Source organism: Bufo bufo, chromosome 9, assembly GCF_905171765.1.
Source record: "Bufo bufo chromosome 9, aBufBuf1.1, whole genome shotgun sequence".
Taxonomy (NCBI): domain Eukaryota; kingdom Metazoa; phylum Chordata; class Amphibia; order Anura; family Bufonidae; genus Bufo; species Bufo bufo.
The window spans coordinates 85,455,601-85,473,754 of NC_053397.1; positions in this window are offsets into that span (position 1 = coordinate 85,455,601).

Here is an 18,154-nt window from a genome sequence, read left to right on the forward strand (position 1 = left end):
AACCCAATCGAGATGGTTTGGGGTGAGCTGGACCGCAGAGTGAAGGCAAAAGGGCCAACAAGTGCTAAGCATCTCTGGGAACTCCTTCAAGACTGTTGGAAGACCATTTCAGGGGACTACCTCTTGAAGCTCATCAAGAGAATGCCAAGAGTGTGCAAAGCAGTAATCAAAGCAAAAGGTGGCTACTTTGAAGAACCTAGAATATGACATATTTTCAGTTATTTCACACATGTTTGTTATGTATATAATTCCACATGTGTTAATTCATAGTTTTGATGCCTTCATAGTCATGAAAATAAAGAAAACTCTTTGAATGAGAAGGTGTGTCCAAACTTTTGGTCTGTACTGTATAGCAGCGCAAAAAAAATAGAATATGTTCTATTCATTTCCGTTTTGCGGACAAAGGTAGGCATTGTTACAATGGATCCGCAAAAAACATGGATGGCATATGGATGTCATCCTTTTTTTTGAGGATCCGCAATTTGCGGACCGCAAAACACATACGGTCGTGTGCATGTAGCCTTATGCTGAGGATTTTCTGCATGAAAATCCACACATAATATACACCCTGTGCATGTAGCCTAAAGTTTCAGCATTCTCATCTACAATTTCCTTTCACTACATATCACCATGTAGTGCACACAACTCCTCAACTGTTTGGGAACTGTATTACAGTCAGAATGGAAATCAGTGCTGCTCTGGACAATATGGTCCCATACATCATGTGACAGAACATGCAGAGTAAATGAGAAAATAAGCACAGTGGTGGCGAATACCTCCATAAAATAACATTGCTTTCATATTATGCATCTGTTCCATATGAGCAGAAAAGAGAGCCAACACAAGTAAGTGTGCTTAAGGCCATATACTCCATTTAAGTGGCTGTATTAAACCTAGGGGTGTGCAGGTTACGGTGTGCTTTATAGGAATGCACGCGTGTGGGGGGTGGAGGGGGGCTAGAGCACACTGCAGATAACACAGCATGCACAATTTACACCCCCATGACACAAGCATATAACTATATTAACAGAAAAAGTTTAGTGCATAGATTACTTCAATTACAGTACCAGGTTCAATCATGTAGCTACTAATAATGGTTGATAATGCGCACCATTACTAAGCAGCAATAGAAATGTATACGTGCACGCCTCTGGTATGATGGCTATATGTAGGAATTGTCTTCCTTAAAGATTTTATTTTTATAAAAGATTAATGATCGGATTTGATCTAATTAATGGGAACCAGTCTCCATGAAAATGCAATGTAACATACATGCAGCATGTTATAGAGCAGGAGGAGCTGAGCAGCTTGATATATTGTCACGGACGTTCCCGTGACAGGTGAGACTGTCAGAGATCAGTGAGACTGGCAATACGTGGTTTGATCTGACAGGTTCCTTGTGGATCAATTCTTGTCTGTGTTGTTTCTGGTAATGGCCACACCCCTTGCCTCAGGTGTTGCTTTTGTGGTCATTTAACCTTCCTTACTTATTGTGGCTTCTCCCACCATGCTGTGCGGTTTATAGCTTCAGTCTTGTTGTGGATTGCTGGTGTTTGGATCTCGGTGGAGTTCCTGTGCTTCCATAGCCATTTGAAGTTAAGTGTCTCCTTCCCCTGTTGTTTTATTGTTGGGGTTTTCTTGTGTTGCTCTTTTCCCTGCCATTTGTGTTTAGGCCTGAGGGAGACTCCTGTTCGTCCTACTGTTTGGAGCAACAGGTTGTCTCTTGTCCTGACATTAGTACCAGGGTCCTACAGGGTGAGTTAGGACTTTAGTTTCCTGTGTATGAACTCACCTACCTCTGGGATCAGTGCATACTTGCAGTCAGTCAGGACTTGGATTAGGGTTTATCTCGGGGGTGACCTGCTCCTTTCCCTAGTTTCCAGGTCTTTTCCCCTCACCCCTTTCCCTCCTACGTTTGGTGTGGGTTTCCCTCCCACCGAAGCATGACATATATAGTTTTTATGGAAAAGACTTGTAAAACGTGTATTTCATTCATTCCTGCTCACTCTAGGCTTTGAAGTCCTATCAGTGATTGACAGCTATTTTTGAATACACAGTCATAGAAGGAAGGCTGTCAATCACTGATAGGACCGCCTCCTGGACTTCATTGCCCAGAATGAGCAGAGACAGAGATGGGAAAATTACAAGTTTTACTATATATCAATTTGCTCAGCTCCTCCTGTGCTACACCATGCTACCTTTAGCCCATAAGTAATTTTCAACATGACAGGTTCCCTTTAAAGGGTTTCTACCACCACATTTTCACCGATTTCGCTGTCAGACACTAGCGATCTGCTAGTGTCTGCTGTACCTAACCATGCTATTGTAATCCCTTTCTGTGCAGCAGTTACCCTAAAAAACGTAGTTGTATTGGTATGCTAATGAGCCTCTAGGTGCTATGGGGGCGTCTTTTCAGCACCTAGAGGCTCCATCCACTCACTATTTCCGCCGCCCAGCGTGCTCCAGCCCGCCCCCCTCCTCTAGATTGACAGCCCACTCGCGCCTGCGCCGTGTGCTTCTGTATTCGGCGCAGGCGCAGTGACTGTTGGACTGCTCCCTGCGCCGTAATCGGCGCAGGCGCAGTGAAGATGCCGGCGCAGGGAGACAGTCACTGCACCTGTGCCGAATACAGAAGCACACGGCGCAGGCGCGAAAATTCGGCCTATGACATTCGTGTATGACTTTTTGATCACATTTAAACTTTCACTTTTTTTCCTGTTACTCTATTAACCATATGGGGTAAATATTATGCATTTTAATAATATAGACATTTTGGTGCACAGCGGTACAAATGATATTTATTTTTTTATAGTTTTTTTTAATATGGAGAAAATGGGTTGATTTGAATTTATTTTTATTTTTTAAACTTTGTTACACATATTATGTCCTCTTAGGAGATTTGAACATGAGATTGTTAGATCGCTTGTCACATAGACTGCAGTGAATTACCATTGTAGCCTATAGAAGCTTCTGAGTGGGCCCCATGTTTAAAGTCCCAACTTCTTTGTTACATGTATGGTGAGGTCGAGAAGGGGTTATGCCATAACTAATTTAAAATTAAATCAGACATCATATAGTACATGGCAATCTCTTTCTAACAAAGCTAGATTGCACCTCACATGGGTAGAGAGATCTCCCTATTCATTGTTAAGATTGCTCTGCTGCAGCTCAGGTGGCTTTCCCATTCTGCTTTAGCTCTCTCCCTGTAACTGTCACAGCTTCTAACAGTAAATACAGCAAGTGACAATTGAAGGATGTAACTGAGCATGTGCGACCACCTCAGTAGATGGACGTGCACATTACTCTACAGATTATATAACACCAGGAGGCACCATTATAATGCAAATACAATCTCACATGTATTAAAACACATGAAATGCTGGCAAAACCCTTTAAAACAGGGTGACAGCAGTATACCTACATTGGCTACCATATCAATAACCACAGCTCCTAAATTATACAATAGTACTAAATGTGTTGCAAAAGAAACTAGAACAATCTAAATTCTCTCTAGAAGTAAATCCGTCTAATATTCCTAAACTGTTACATTATTGCTAACTTGTCTCCCTGAGCACCATATGAGGGTTTGCCAGCTCTTGCCATACGTATATTTCCTATGACATGGTTACCATGGGTACGGTATTGCTGGACATTGGCATAATTCATTAACTGATAATGGAAACACATCTGGATGCACGAATGTGTGGATATCTCATATTTTACAATCAAGACGGCAATCTGCTTATCGTATATGTAACTATGTGACTGCTGATGGTTCCAGACAGACAAAGAGCTTGTGCAGAAAGATTTAAAAGATTTTCATGATGGCTCCATGGATGTTTAAGACAGCATTAAAAATAGGAATATACAAGCAATCACCTGTGTAATCACCAACATATCCACATAGTACATATTTAGAATTGGGAACAAGTTTAGCAGTAGATATTTATAGTCAAATATTTGAAATGCTTTTGAAATATGGTCCTTGCAGTAGATTATACCTCATTACATCATCGGGCTAATTTGGCCTAGTACACTTTGTATCAAATAGAATACATTAAGGTCAGTATCTTCCTCCCTGTGCCTTTTGGAAAAAGGAATGTATACCAAAAAAAATCTGTGCAAAGCATGCAAATGAGAATACAGAAGCATAGCTGGGTTCTCTTTCACCATGGGTAGAGATGCCCCCCTCATGCTCAGAAACAGCCGAGCAAAAGGGCCATAGAGTTTGAATGGAGAGGTAGTGTAGCAGTCTGTGGTCAAGTTGATGGGAGCTGAGCTCCAGTACACCGGCATAGCGACTACACAGTGGATGGAGTCTTCTGCTTCCGGCTCTGTGCGCTTTTATGTTTCTGGTGCTGACCGAAGACAATTGACCATGGGTGTGCGGGGTGTTGGAACCCCACTAATATGTTACTGATTGCCTATCTTAGAGTATAGATCCTCAATACCTAAATGAAATGTGGAACACCAATTTAAGATCTTTTAATTATTATCAGATATAATAGTGGTAATAGGAATTACTGCTAATTTAATTCTTTTAGGCCATATTCACATCTGCATTAGATGCTCTGTTGCAGATTCTATCAAAAATAGGGGACAAAGTAGCACAGTACGCAGAACTATTTTGTCTGGTAAAACAGGTCACGTGATAGAGCCACAATGGACTTCGTTATAGTCAATGGACCTTTTGAGCACTGTTTGCCCATCGTGTGATGGATCCAGGGCTTCTGTTATTTTCACCTATAATAAGAGTAGAACAAAGGAAATAAAGAGTGCCAATGTGAACGTGGCCTACATGACAGTGTCTGTTTAGATATCATCCCAGTTTCTGGAATTTCTGGGTCCCAGTGCAAAATCTGTAATAGGACTCCATATCTACCATCTGGCACTTATAATACTGGTGTCTTACTACATGACACAGGGGCGCTTGGCTCCCATTAAGAACCAGGGGCAAAGTACAGTTGCTACCTCTGCATGGCCATTAGCTATGTTCCTGTGTTGGAATGTGGAATAATTGCGTTTATATACTGTACTTGTATACATTCACTGACAAAAAAAACAAAACAGGAAGGAGCTAGAATAGAATGAAACTTTATATGTGTGGATGTTATGATGATATATGTGATTACAATATTAGAGGAAAAATATAACTTTACAATTGAAAGGAAGCTCTAGGACCGTGTTGGCCCGCCTCTAGCCTGGATACAAGGTGAGATACAGTTGGACATGGACATACAGGTTCTGTATGGTATCCTGCAGCACATTTGCCCACAGATGTTGCAGTTGGGCCCGTAGATCCTGTACACTCATAGGTTGCTGAAGCTGGCGTCCCAGCTGGTCGCAAAAATGCTTGATTGCCGACAAATCTTTTGACTGGGTAGTCCAAGGTAGTGTTGCAATTGGGCGTCGTTCCTGGGAAGCCCTTACTGTGTGTTGGTGAGCATTATCCTGCTCAAAAATGCCAGTTGTAAGATCTGCCATGAGAGGTTACACATGTGGCAGCAGGATGTCCTGCACATATCGCTGAACTTTTAGTCTCCCTTATATTAATACTAGGGGTGACCGATTGTCATATGCGATGTTCCTCAGATCATCACACCAGCAGTTTGGGAAGTGTGTCACTCAACAGCAGAGGGAGGGAGAACTGAGGTGTTCACTAACAGGCCTCCACACTAGAAGCTGAACATCGTCGGATCCCAAACAGATCCTGGATCCATCGCTAACGAAGATACAGTTCCAGGCATGGCAGTCCATGCTTCTCATTCACGACACCACTTTAAAGGAGGCTGACAAAGGCTGGCTGTCAATGGTAGGAAATGAAATAGGCCCTGGTCTGGGCAGAAACAGGGGTGTGTAATGAAGGTGTCACCTGTTTCTGCATGGTGGACAATGACATTTTATGAGCTGCTTGTGCTGGTTGACGGAACAAACAATCCTCTCTACTGGTGGTGTAAGGAATAAGCCACAGAATCCTGGTACTGGACACCATACACATCAGATGGTTGGCCAATATTCACCTAATGTGTACAGTATAGGCACCTTGAGGATCATAGGGTGAAACAATGGAGCTAAGAAATGTTATTTAATCTCTCGGTCAGTAATGCACGCACGTCTTAATAGCTAAGGAAACTGACTAATGAGTAAAGTAGAGTAAAGATCGATGGTAATGTCACGGCCACGGTTTTGGCCGTGACTCCTTGGGAGCCGCATACAGTTGCCCGCGGTTTGGGTTGTTGTTTCAACCGCAGCTTGAGGCTTGATGTTGTTTGCCTCAAGTGCGGTTGCCGCGGACAACAGGTATGTGTGCGGTCCCTTTGGAGTTTGTGTGTGTGTATGTATGCACTGTCGTTTGTCTGTGTGCACTCTGTGTAGTGTGTGGTGTGCACGGACACCTTTCCTGCACTGTGGTTGCCCGTGGCAATGTTTGTCGTTGTGTACATGTGGTGGCAGTGTCCCGGCCTTGGGGCTCACTCCCAGGACACGGTTGCCACCCATGTCGTTGCCTGCGGCAACAACCACAGTCTGTTTGTTGTTGGACACTTTCCCTTTAAGTTGGTGTTTTCCCTTACCTGTGGTTCTGGAAGGGTTAACTCCCTTCCCAGTGTGTGTGATGTCACTGGGTGTGTCTGACCATTGGGTGTGGCCTCTTAGGCCTATATTGCCTCTCACTTTGGCATGGCTCAGTAGGTTGCTTCAGTCATGCTTTGCTGTTGCAGCCTCCTGTGATTTCCATCTTCTTGTAAGGGCCACCCTTCCGGTCATAAGTTCTAATACCCTGATGTGTTGTTGATGTCTTGTGTCTTTGGTTTTTGTGCAGCTATGGATGTCCTGGTCCCTGTGTGTCTTCATGTGTGTGCTGTTTACCTTTGTCTGTGTGGACAGCCTTTCCTTAGCACGGGTTCCAGTCAGCAAGGCTGAGACAGGTTTGGTTGGAACTGTTTGGTTCACTTGTCTTATCCATAGTTATGTTTATGTACCCCCCTTCTTCATGCTGCTTGGCCAGTGAGACTCCTGCTCCTCCGTGCCTAGGAGGAGTGGGTTGTCTTACCCTGCTCCTTAGCCCAGGGACCGGTCGGAGGGTAAGTCAGGGATCCGAGGTTCCTGCGCATGGGTCCTCCTACCATCAAGGTCGGCCCATGCAGGTAGGAGACAGGGTCAGCGTTAGGGACGCAACAGGAGGTGACCTGCTCCCTGATTCTGTGTTCCTGGTGAGTAGCGACTGGACATCTTCCCTCACCGCACGGCTGAGGATTTCCCCCATCCTCAGCCGTGACAGGTAACCCAGGAAATATTAGCTACTTACTTAATAAAGAATTAAATGGATTCCATTAAAGAAACGGTAAGTCACAACACTGTAGTAATATATTCAATATTTATATATGTTCAATTAAAAAGGTAAATAAAACCACTTATCTACAGTATGTCTGTAGGCCTCTTCTGAGAGAACAGCAATTTTGGGAGGTTCATGGGAAAAAGTTTCACTGTAGACAGATAGACCAAAAAATAATTATAAGGACTGCATGCTTTCCAGAGTCTAATAAAGAACTTTCTTCACAGAAAGTGTGGAGTACGGCCTTCATTTTTTAATAGATAAATATAGGTAGATAGTGCATACCATCATACTTTTGTTTTTCAGCAAATGTAGCAATAAAATGTTTTATATCATTCACAAAATCTTATATACATAATTTACATGCAGTGCTATTTTAACACACTGTTCACACACACAGGGTTGTTATTAAAGAGCGCAAAGTTAGAGATGGTAGAGAAAGGGCTGTGACCTTTTCCCCTGGTTTTCTTCGCACTTGCCCATCTTCACAGTACCCAGCAGCAGTCTCCATTCCTTCCTAGAATAAGTGCACTAGGGAGTATTCTTTAACAAGTCACTGTATGTATGTCTCCTCCTCTTTCTTTCTGAGGAGAAAGCACAGTGACTGATGTGGGACTGCAAAAGGTTTTTAGAGAACAGATCCTTTGGTCCTGTTGTCACCTGAACAGCAGGGTTTGCTCTAAACTTTTATGTGGTCGGTCAAGTTAGATTTTGGCTTTACTGCCAGTCACCTGCTTCCACGGATGATGAGTAATAGTAAAAGTTCACGAAAAGACATGAGATGTCATGCTGAAAACTTTACATAATCAAGCTTTTCATACAAGTTTAAAAGTGACTCTCACTTAACCCCTTAAGGACTCAGCCCTATTTCACCTTAAGGACTTTTGCAAATCTGACCAGTGTCACTTTAAGTGCTGATAACTTTAAAACGCTTTGTCTTATCCAGGCCATTCTGAGATTGTTTTTTCGTCACATATTGTACTTCATGACACTGGTAAAATGAAGTAAAAAAAAATCATTTTTATTTATAAAAAAATACCAAATTTACCAAACATTTGTAAAAAAATGCAAATTTCCAAGTTTCAATTTCTCTACTCTTATAATACATAGTCTACTTCATGTTTGGATAATTTTGGGAATATTTTATTTTTTAGGGATGTTACAAGGCTTAGAAGTTTAGAAGCAAATCTTGAAATTTTTCTGAAATTTTCAAAAACCCAATTTTTAGGGACCAGTTCAGGTCTGAAGTCACTTTTGCGAGGCTTACATAATAGAAACCACCCAAAACTACACCCCTCAAGGTATTCAAAACTGATTTTACAAACGTCGTTAACCCTTTAGGTGTTCCACAAGAATTAATGGAAAATAGAGATACAATTTCAAAATGTCACTTTTTTGGCAGATTTTCCATTTTAATTATTTTTTTCCAGTTACAAAGCAAGGGTTAACAGCCAAACCGAACTCAATATTTATGGTAAGGTTGAAACATGTAAAGTAAATATACCAGCTCACTATGTCTGCGGTTGAGATGTATCCGCGTGCTCGGTGTCCTGGTTTTTCAACCTCCTTGGTTAGGCACAGAGAAATAATAGAAAGATTCAGACTCCAGCACTCACTTTTTTTGAAGTGTCAAGATCTCCATCTTTATTGTAGCAATTGTGCACAGACAATACAGGACTCAAATTCTCTCTGGTGTAGGCTGTTGACGCGTTTCGAAAAATTCTTATTCGTAACAGTGGTGTGTGTCTGGTGTTCTCAGGTATAAATAAGAGCTCAAATGTGTATAATTAACGTTATAATCACTCCCACCCGTGACTATGCACAGGGTGGAGAGAGAAAACAGCATGGGGCAATTAGATTCCTCCCCTTTGCACAACACATGTCTCTAATAATTATCACCTGGAGCACCAGAACCATTCCAATTGAATATCTGACATACAGAGATTTACATAAAGTTACTTTAAAAACATACTTGTTTCTATACATGCAGATTTTCTCTTCTAACATATTAAAAATTTCATAACATGCAAATAAAATATGAAAAAAAAAAAGGAAACAAAAATGTGGAAAAACTCTGCTGGCAAATCCGCTGCGTTGGATAGGTATCCATTCACATTATATTCGCGTTACTTCTCAGTTTGGTTTCTGACTTTTTCAAAGAGTGTTGCTGGATATTTTAATAGAAAATATATACATGCATAAATATTCAGCATGTATGCCATAAGCGTATAGAAATATTCATAGATCCATACATTCATAAATTATAGGGCAATATTAATAAAAATGCATAATTTCCCTTCTTAGGTTGAGACCCTTTGGATATCTTGTCTCCAGTTTAAATATCCAAAAAGCCTCTCTCAGGTTTACTTGATGTCTTATGTCCCCTCCTCTGATAGAGGTTTTTACTTGTTCTATGGCATACGCTTTAAAATGTTTAGGGCTCCGGTTATGTTTTTCAATGAAATGTTTTGCTACATTTGATATGTTGGTGTAGGAAGGGTTGTCTATATAGTTCAGGTGTTCCAAAATCCGATTTTTGAATTTTCTTATAGTGCACCCTATATACATTTTGTCGCAATGTTCACACCAGATCACATAAACTACTGCTTTGGTATTGCAGTTGATGTAGGACTTAATATTATAAGTTTGGGTGTGATCTGCATTACAAAAAGTTTTTTTATTTTGTGCATAAATGCAGGTGCGGCAGCGCTGACTACCGCAACGTGTGAACCCTTTGTATGTTAGCCATGTACTAGTTTGTGGGCAAGTTTCTCGTACGAACATAGACGGGGACAGAGAGTTTCCTATTGTTTGCGGTCTTTTTGATACAATCCTGCAGCCCTCTTTGAGTACCGTATTAAGTATGTTGTCCTCATAGAATACTGGCAGGTATCTTTTAATAATAATCTGAATTAGATTGTATTGGCGGCTGTACGTAAGTACCAGAGTGGGTTGTATTATTTTTTTGTGGTTATTTTCCCTTGATTCCTCATCTGTATTAATTTGCGCAATATTGTAATTTTTTCCAACACTGTGTTTGGCTCTTTTGTATATCATTTTATTTTTGTAGTTGTTTTTACCATCTTCATTTATGCTTTTGTTCTTCTTATTTTTTTTTAAAAGCAATAATTCCCTGGGTTTATTTTTTGCTATTTGGAGGCCTCTTGAGATCATCCATTCAGGATATTTTCTATCTAAGAGGCGCCGCCATATAACATAACATTCCTGTTTGAACGCTTCCAATGTGTTAGTTTCTCCTAGCCCGTATAAATTCTCCCACTGGGATAGATTTGATGGTATGGTGGCAGTGATGACTGTCAGCCCCTTAGAATTGTATTCCCTGCAATCTCCTTTCTATAAGTTTTTGTTTGAATGGTTTTGTTTGGGATACCCGTGAGCCTCAAATCCAAAAATTCAATCATACTCAAATCTTCATTGTATGTGAATTTAAGGTTATAATTATTATTTTGTAGGTATAATTATAGTTATACTTTAGGTGTAACTTCCCTCCAATCCTATTGTAAAATACCAAACAGAATATAAAGAAATCCTAAAGATAGGTTTGAATCATGCATTTATTACACAAAAGCAGTATGATTACATGAATGTAAACTATCCAATTACCCCAATCATGCATGCAGTCCCAAAGATTCACAAAAAGGTAAATCCACCGCCCCTACGCCCTATAGTTAGTGGCATAGGGTCCTTAACAGAAAGACTTGGTAATTGGCTGGACTGTATAATCCAACCTATGGTCAAGAGGACACCGGGTTACATCAAGGACACATCAGAAGTCCTCCGGTCATTCTACAATAAACAGTGGAAATCCCATTACAGATGGCTCACGGTAGACGTGGTAGCATTATACCCCTCTATCCCACATTCCATTGCACTAGAAGCATTAGAGTATCATCTCCATAGGTGCAGTGGATACGGGGATGAATTTATTGATTATGTCCTTGATGTAACCCGCTTCCTCATGTGCCATAATTATTTTTTGTTTGACAATGAGTTTTACCTTCAATCACAGGGTGTTTCAATGGGGGCCAAATATTCCCCAGCACTCGCTAATTTAACAATGATTTATTGGGAGCAAAAATACATATATAATGTTAATAATCCATTTGCTCACTGTCTGAACTGGTATGGCAGGTACATCGATGATCTGCTCATAATCTGGAGTAGCGATGTGCCTGCCATACACAAGTTCATGCAGTACCTACAAAATAATAATTATAACCTTAAATTCACATACAATGAAGATTCGAGTATGATTGAATTTTTGGATTTGAGGCTCACGGGTATCCCAAACAAAACCATTCAAACAAAAACTTATAGAAAGGAGATTGCAGGGAATACAATTCTACGGGCTGACAGTCATCACTGCCACCATACCATCAAATCTATCCCAGTGGGAGAATTTATACGGGCCAGGAGAAACTGTAACACATTGGAAGCGTTCAAACAGGAATGTTATGTTATATGGCGGCGCCTCTTAGATAGAAAATATCCTGAATGGATGATCTCAAGAGGCCTCCAAATAGCAAAAAATAAACCCAGGGAATTATTGCTTTTTAAAAATAAAAATAAGAACAAAAGCATAAATAAAGATGGTAAAAACGACTACAAAAATAAAATGATATACAAAAGAGCCAAACACAGTGTTGGAAAAAATTACAATATTGCGCAAATTAATACAGATGAGGAATCAAGGGAAAATAACCACAAAAAAATAATACAACCCACTCTGGTACTTACGTACAGCCGCCAATACAATCTAATTCAGAATATTATTAAAAAATACCTGCCAGTATTCTATGAGGACAACATACTTAATACGGTACTCAAAGAGGGCTGCAGGATTGTATCAAAAAGACCGCAAACAATAGGAAACTCTCTGTCCCCGTCTATGTTCGTACGAGAAACTTGCCCACAAACTAGTACATGGCTAACATACAAAGGGTTCACACGTTGCGGTAGTCAGCGCTGCCGCACCTGCATTTATGCACAAAATAAAAAAACTTTTTGTAATGCAGATCACACCCAAACTTATAATATTAAGTCCTACATCAACTGCAATACCAAAGCAGTAGTTTATGTGATCTGGTGTGAACATTGCGACAAAATGTATATAGGGTGCACTATAAGAAAATTCAAAAATCGGATTTTGGAACACCTGAACTATATAGACAACCCTTCCTACACCAACATATCAAATGTAGCAAAACATTTCATTGAAAAACATAACCGGAGCCCTAAACATTTTAAAGCATATGCCATAGAACAAGTAAAAACCTCTATCAGAGGAAGGGACATAAGACATCAAGTAAACCTGAGAGAGGCTTTTTGGATATTTAAACTGGAGACAAGATATCCAAAGGGTCTAAACCTAAGAAGGGAAACTATGCATTTTTATTAATATTGCCCTATAATTTATGAATGTATGAATCTATGAATATTTCTATACGCTTATGGCATACATGCTGAATATTTATGCATGTATATATTTTCGATTAAAATATCCAGCAACACTCTTTGAAAAAGTCAGAAACCAAACTGAGAAGTAACGCGAATATAATGTGAATGGATACCTATCCAACGCAGCGGATTTGCCAGCAGAGTTTTTCCACATTTTTGTTTCCTTTTTTTTCATATTTTATTTGTATGTTATGAAATTTTTAATATGTTAGAAGAGAAAATCTGCATGTATAGAAACAAGTATGTTTTTAAAGTAACTTTATGTAAATCTCTGTATGTCAGATATTCAATTGGAATGGTTCTGGTGCTCCAGGTGATAATTATTAGAGACATGTGTTGTGCAAAGGGGAGAAATCTAATTGCCCCATGCTGTTTTCTCTCTCCACCCTGTGCATAGTCACGGGTGGGAGTGACTATAACGTTAATTATACACATTTGAGCTCTTATTTATACCTGAGAACACCAGACACACACCACTGTTACGAATAAAAAAAATTCGAAACGCGTCAACAGAGAGAATTTGAGTCCTGTATTGTCTGTGCACAATTGCTACAATAAAGATGGAGAACTTGACACTTCAAAAAAAGTGAGTGCTGGAGTCTGAATCTTTCTATTATTTCAATATTTATGGCCCTGATTCTGTAGTTTACAGAAACACCCCATATGTGATCATAAACCGCTGTACGGGCACACGGCAGGGCGCAGAAGGAAAGGAATGCCATACGGTTTTTGGAAGGCAGATTTTGCTGGACTGTTTTTTTTGACACCATGTCCCATTTGAAGCCCCCCTGATGCACCCCTAGAGTGGAAACTTCAAAAAAGTGACCCCATTTTAGAAACTACGGGATAGGGTGGCAGTTTTGTTGGTACTAGTTTAGGGTACATATGATTTTTGGTTGCTCTATATTACACTTTTTGTGAGGCAAGGTAACAAGAAATAGCTGTTTTGGCACAGTTTTTATTTTTTGTTATTTAAAAAATTCATCTGACAGGTTAGATCATGTGATATTTTTATAGACCAGGTTGTCACGGATGCGGCGATACCTAAAATGTATACTTTTTTTTTTATTTATGTAAGTTTTACACAATGATTTCTTTTTTGAAACAAAAAAAATCATGTTTTAGTGTTTCCATAGTCTGAGAGCCATAGTTTTTTCAGTTTTTGGGCGATTACCTTGGGTAGGGTATGATTTTTGTGGGATGAGATGACTGTTTGATTGGCACTATTTTGGGGTGTGTGACTTTTTGATCGCTCGCTATTACACTTTTTGTTATGTAAGGTGACAAAAAATTGCTTTTTTTACATCGTTTTTATTTTTATTTTTTTACGGTATTCACCTGAAGGGTTAGGTCATGTGATATTTTTATAGACCAGGTTGTCACGAACGCTGCGATACCTAATATGTATACTTTTTTTTTATTTATGTAAGTTTTACACAATGATTTCTTTTTTGAAGCTAAAAAAAATCATGTTTTAGTGTTTCCATAGTCTGAGAGCCATAATTTTTTCAGTTTTTGGGCGATTACTTTGGGTAGGGTATGATTTTTGTGGGATGAGATGACGGTTTGGCACTATTTTGGGGTGCATATGACTTTTTGATCGCTTGCTATTACACTTTTTGTGATGTAAGGTGACAAAAAATGGTTTATTTAGCATTTTTATTTTTTATTTTTACGGTGTTCATCTGAGGTGTTAGGTCATGTGATATGTTTACAGAGCCGGTCGATACGGACGCGGCGATACCAAATATGTATACTTTTTTTTTTCTTTCAATTTTTTCCCTATTTTTTTTAACTTTATTGGGGGAAAATGACGTTTTTGTTTATTTTTACTTGAAACTTTTAATTTTTTGGGGGAAAACTTTATTTTTTCAAGTGTTCTTTTACTTTATTTTTTTGTCCCACTTTGGGACTTCAACTTTTGGGGGTCTAATCCCTTTTACAATGCATTCCAATACTTCTGTATTGGAATGCATTGGCTGTATGAGTAATACTGTGTGTATTACTCATACAGCTTCCGGCCTGTGAGATACAGTGGGCTGGATCTCACAGGCTCGTCACCGGAAGGCAGCGCTGATGCCTAAGGAAGGCATCTCGCTTCCTTCCATGCCATCGGGTCCCCCCTACAGCCGCATGGGGACCCGATGGCACCTCCGCCCGCCGGATAAGGTAAAAGCCGCAAACAGCAGGTCTGAATTGACCTGCGGTTTGCGGCGATCGCTGACACGGGGGGGGGGGGGTCACGGGACCCTCCCCCAGCGTTGTGACAGGATGCCCGCTGAATGATTTCAGAGGACATCCTGTTGCGATTAACCCCCGCCGCGCCGCAATCGCGATTTAAAGTTAGGATATACCGGTACGTCCTGAGTCCTTAAGGACTCGGGAAATAGGGCGTACCGGTACGTCCTAAGTCCTTAAGGGGTTAAAGGAGATTTCCGGAAATAATTATTTATTTGTAATGCCTCCCTTCTGAAAAAGAAGATTCATACTTAACTGCTTCATGCAGCTCCGGTCCTCACTGTCTCCATCTTCTGGTCCCCGCACTCTTTACTTCCGGCTGGCCATGGACACATGCATCGTTCCAGCCAACGCCTGGCTTCAGCGGTGACGTGACCACAAGCAGCATGTCACTGTTGAAGCCATTCATTGGCTGGAGCGATGCATGTGACAGTGCAAGGAAGGACCGGAAGATGGAGATAGCAGAGGACGAAGGCAGCGTGGAGCAGGTAAGTATGAATCTTTTTTTTCATGATGCAGGCTGCAGGCTTTACATATAATATAATTATTAACAGAAAACCCCTTTAAAGGGAATCTGTCACCTATTTTGACTATATAAAACCGCTAACATAGCAATGTGCAATAAAGTACCTTCATTCCTGCATGGGTCTTCTTTCTTTTATTCCACTTTTCATTCTGATTAAAAAGCGATTTTTCTGATATGCAAATGAAGTCTCAAGGTGCCCAGAGGGGCGTTATTACTCTGCTCTAGTGCCCAGTAACGCCCCCTGCAGTGCCCAGCCCGCCTTTCTTCCAAGCCAAGCATGCCTCCTAAGAAATAAATGTACTCCCAGGTACTTGCCGAACGGCGCCGCCCACTCCCCACTACGTCATTTAATTTATTCACTGCACCGTCCTTGCTTTCTCCTCTCTTGGCCTCCGAAATCCAGCGCAGGCACAGTATCGCTGAGTGCCTGCGCCTGTACGATACTCCTGCTCCAGAGGGCAACAGCCTCAATAGTCTCACTGGGCATGCGCCATAATCGGAGCGCTGTTGCCCTCTGGAACAGGAGTATCGTACAGGCGCAGGCCCTCAGCGATACTGTGCCTGCGCGGGATTTCGGAGGCCAAGAGAGGAGGAAGCAAGGAAGGTGCAGTGAATAAATTAAATTACGTAGTTGAGGGGGCGGAGCCGTAGACAAAGAGAGGAGGAAGCAAGGACGGTGCAGTGAATAAATTAAATGACGTAGTGGGGAGGGGGCGGCGCCGTTCGGCAAGTATGTGGGAGTACATTTATTTCTTAGGAGGCGTGCTGGGCTTGGAAGAAAGGCGGGCTGGGCACTGCAGGGGGGAGTTACTGGGCACTAGAGCAAAGTAATAACGCCCCTCTGGGCACCTTGAGACTTCATTTGCATATCAGAAAAATCTCTTTTTAATCAGAATGAAAAGTGGAATAAAAGAAAGAAGACCCATGCAGGAATGATGGTACTTTATTGCACATTGCTATGTTAACAGTTTTATATGGTCAAAATAGGTGACAGATTCCCTTTAAAGCTTAACTGTCTTTCCTTTTTCTTTTTGTAAGGTGTAGGGGCAGTGATACTGACTATTTTTGTAATATACTTTAGTTACTGAAATCATACAGTTCTATTAGAAAAATAACTCTAAAGAGGGCCCATATTGAGCATCAGCAGCGCTCCCTGTCTTCTGTTTACTTAACTGTGGAGACACGCTCCACACTGCTGCTGCCCTCACTGCCTCTCTCTCTAGCTATATATCTAATATATAAAGCTGAGTGTATGTATGTGTGTATGTCTGCTAAAGGAATCAGCACCGTCACATTTACAATCACAAAATTTGGCACACAGGTACATCAGGTGTTCGGTAAGGTTTTAGAACAGGTCTCAGGTCTCTAGGACATGCCGTTCCTGAGATATTCCCAAAAAATGTACGGATCGGAACCCCTACGGAGTGCTTCTGTGGTGATTCTGGCCGTGCCTCCGCACTGCAAAAAAGTAGCCCATGCACTACTTTTTTGCTGTGCGGACCGTCGGATGCGGATCGAGGACCCCATTCAAGTGAATGGATCCGCGATCCACTGCGGCTGCCCCGCAGTCAGTGTTCGTGGATTGTGGCCCGCAATTTGCAGGCCGCAGCACGGCCACAGGGCGCATACGTTCGTGTGCAGGAGGCCTAAAGCACTGAACTGTTTGATCCAAAAAACTTGTTGTTGCCTCTATACTGCATCTGCTAATCCCATCTACCAGAGCAAAATCCCACTATATATATGTATATATATATATATATATATAAGAAAACTGTGGCAGCACTCCCTTGGAAGCTGTATAAGATGTAGGGTACCCGCGGTGGTCCCTCAATTCAGGACGGAAGACAACAAAGAAAGTTCGCAGCACTCCTTGAAAGATAAAATGTGCTCTTTTATTCACACATATCAAGTGACAACGTTTCGGTTCTCTCACAGAACCTTTCTCAAGTCAGGTGAAACATAAAGTGCAGTAGTGCCAGTATAAATACATGATAAGGTTGTTACCAATCAGTTCATCAACCAATGCAAAAGTAGTGCACTCCCTTTGTGGATGTATTACAATTCATTCATTTGCCCCACATGTCAATATAGACAGACTAACAAACATCTTCTATATATACTGTGATGTTATAATCATACTATACTATCACCTTTTTCATAATCATAGTGCATATATAAAATGTGCCAATAAAAGTGCATAGTGCTATTAAAACATATTAACATCAATACCTTGCTGGGGGTATATGAAATAAACCAGGCGGATGGCGTCTTAACTCGTGTGGACGCACGGTGATTCTCCGCGTCTCGTCCTCGCCAATGCGCATGTGTCAGCCCTTCCCCTGTTGTTAGGCGGTAAATAACCGCTGTGCGTCACCAACAGGCGGCGACCAAGTGCCGTGACGTCCGGCATACTGCGTCAGCACGCACTGCGCGCATCAAGTGCGCGCGATCCTGCCGCCACAGTCACCAGCGCCACTTCCCTTGCCTTATCCGCCATTTTACAACAGGGCAATCTTTTGGGCAATGACTCTATCTACCACTCACCTTCGTCCTGTTAATTTCTACAATTCAAATTACCA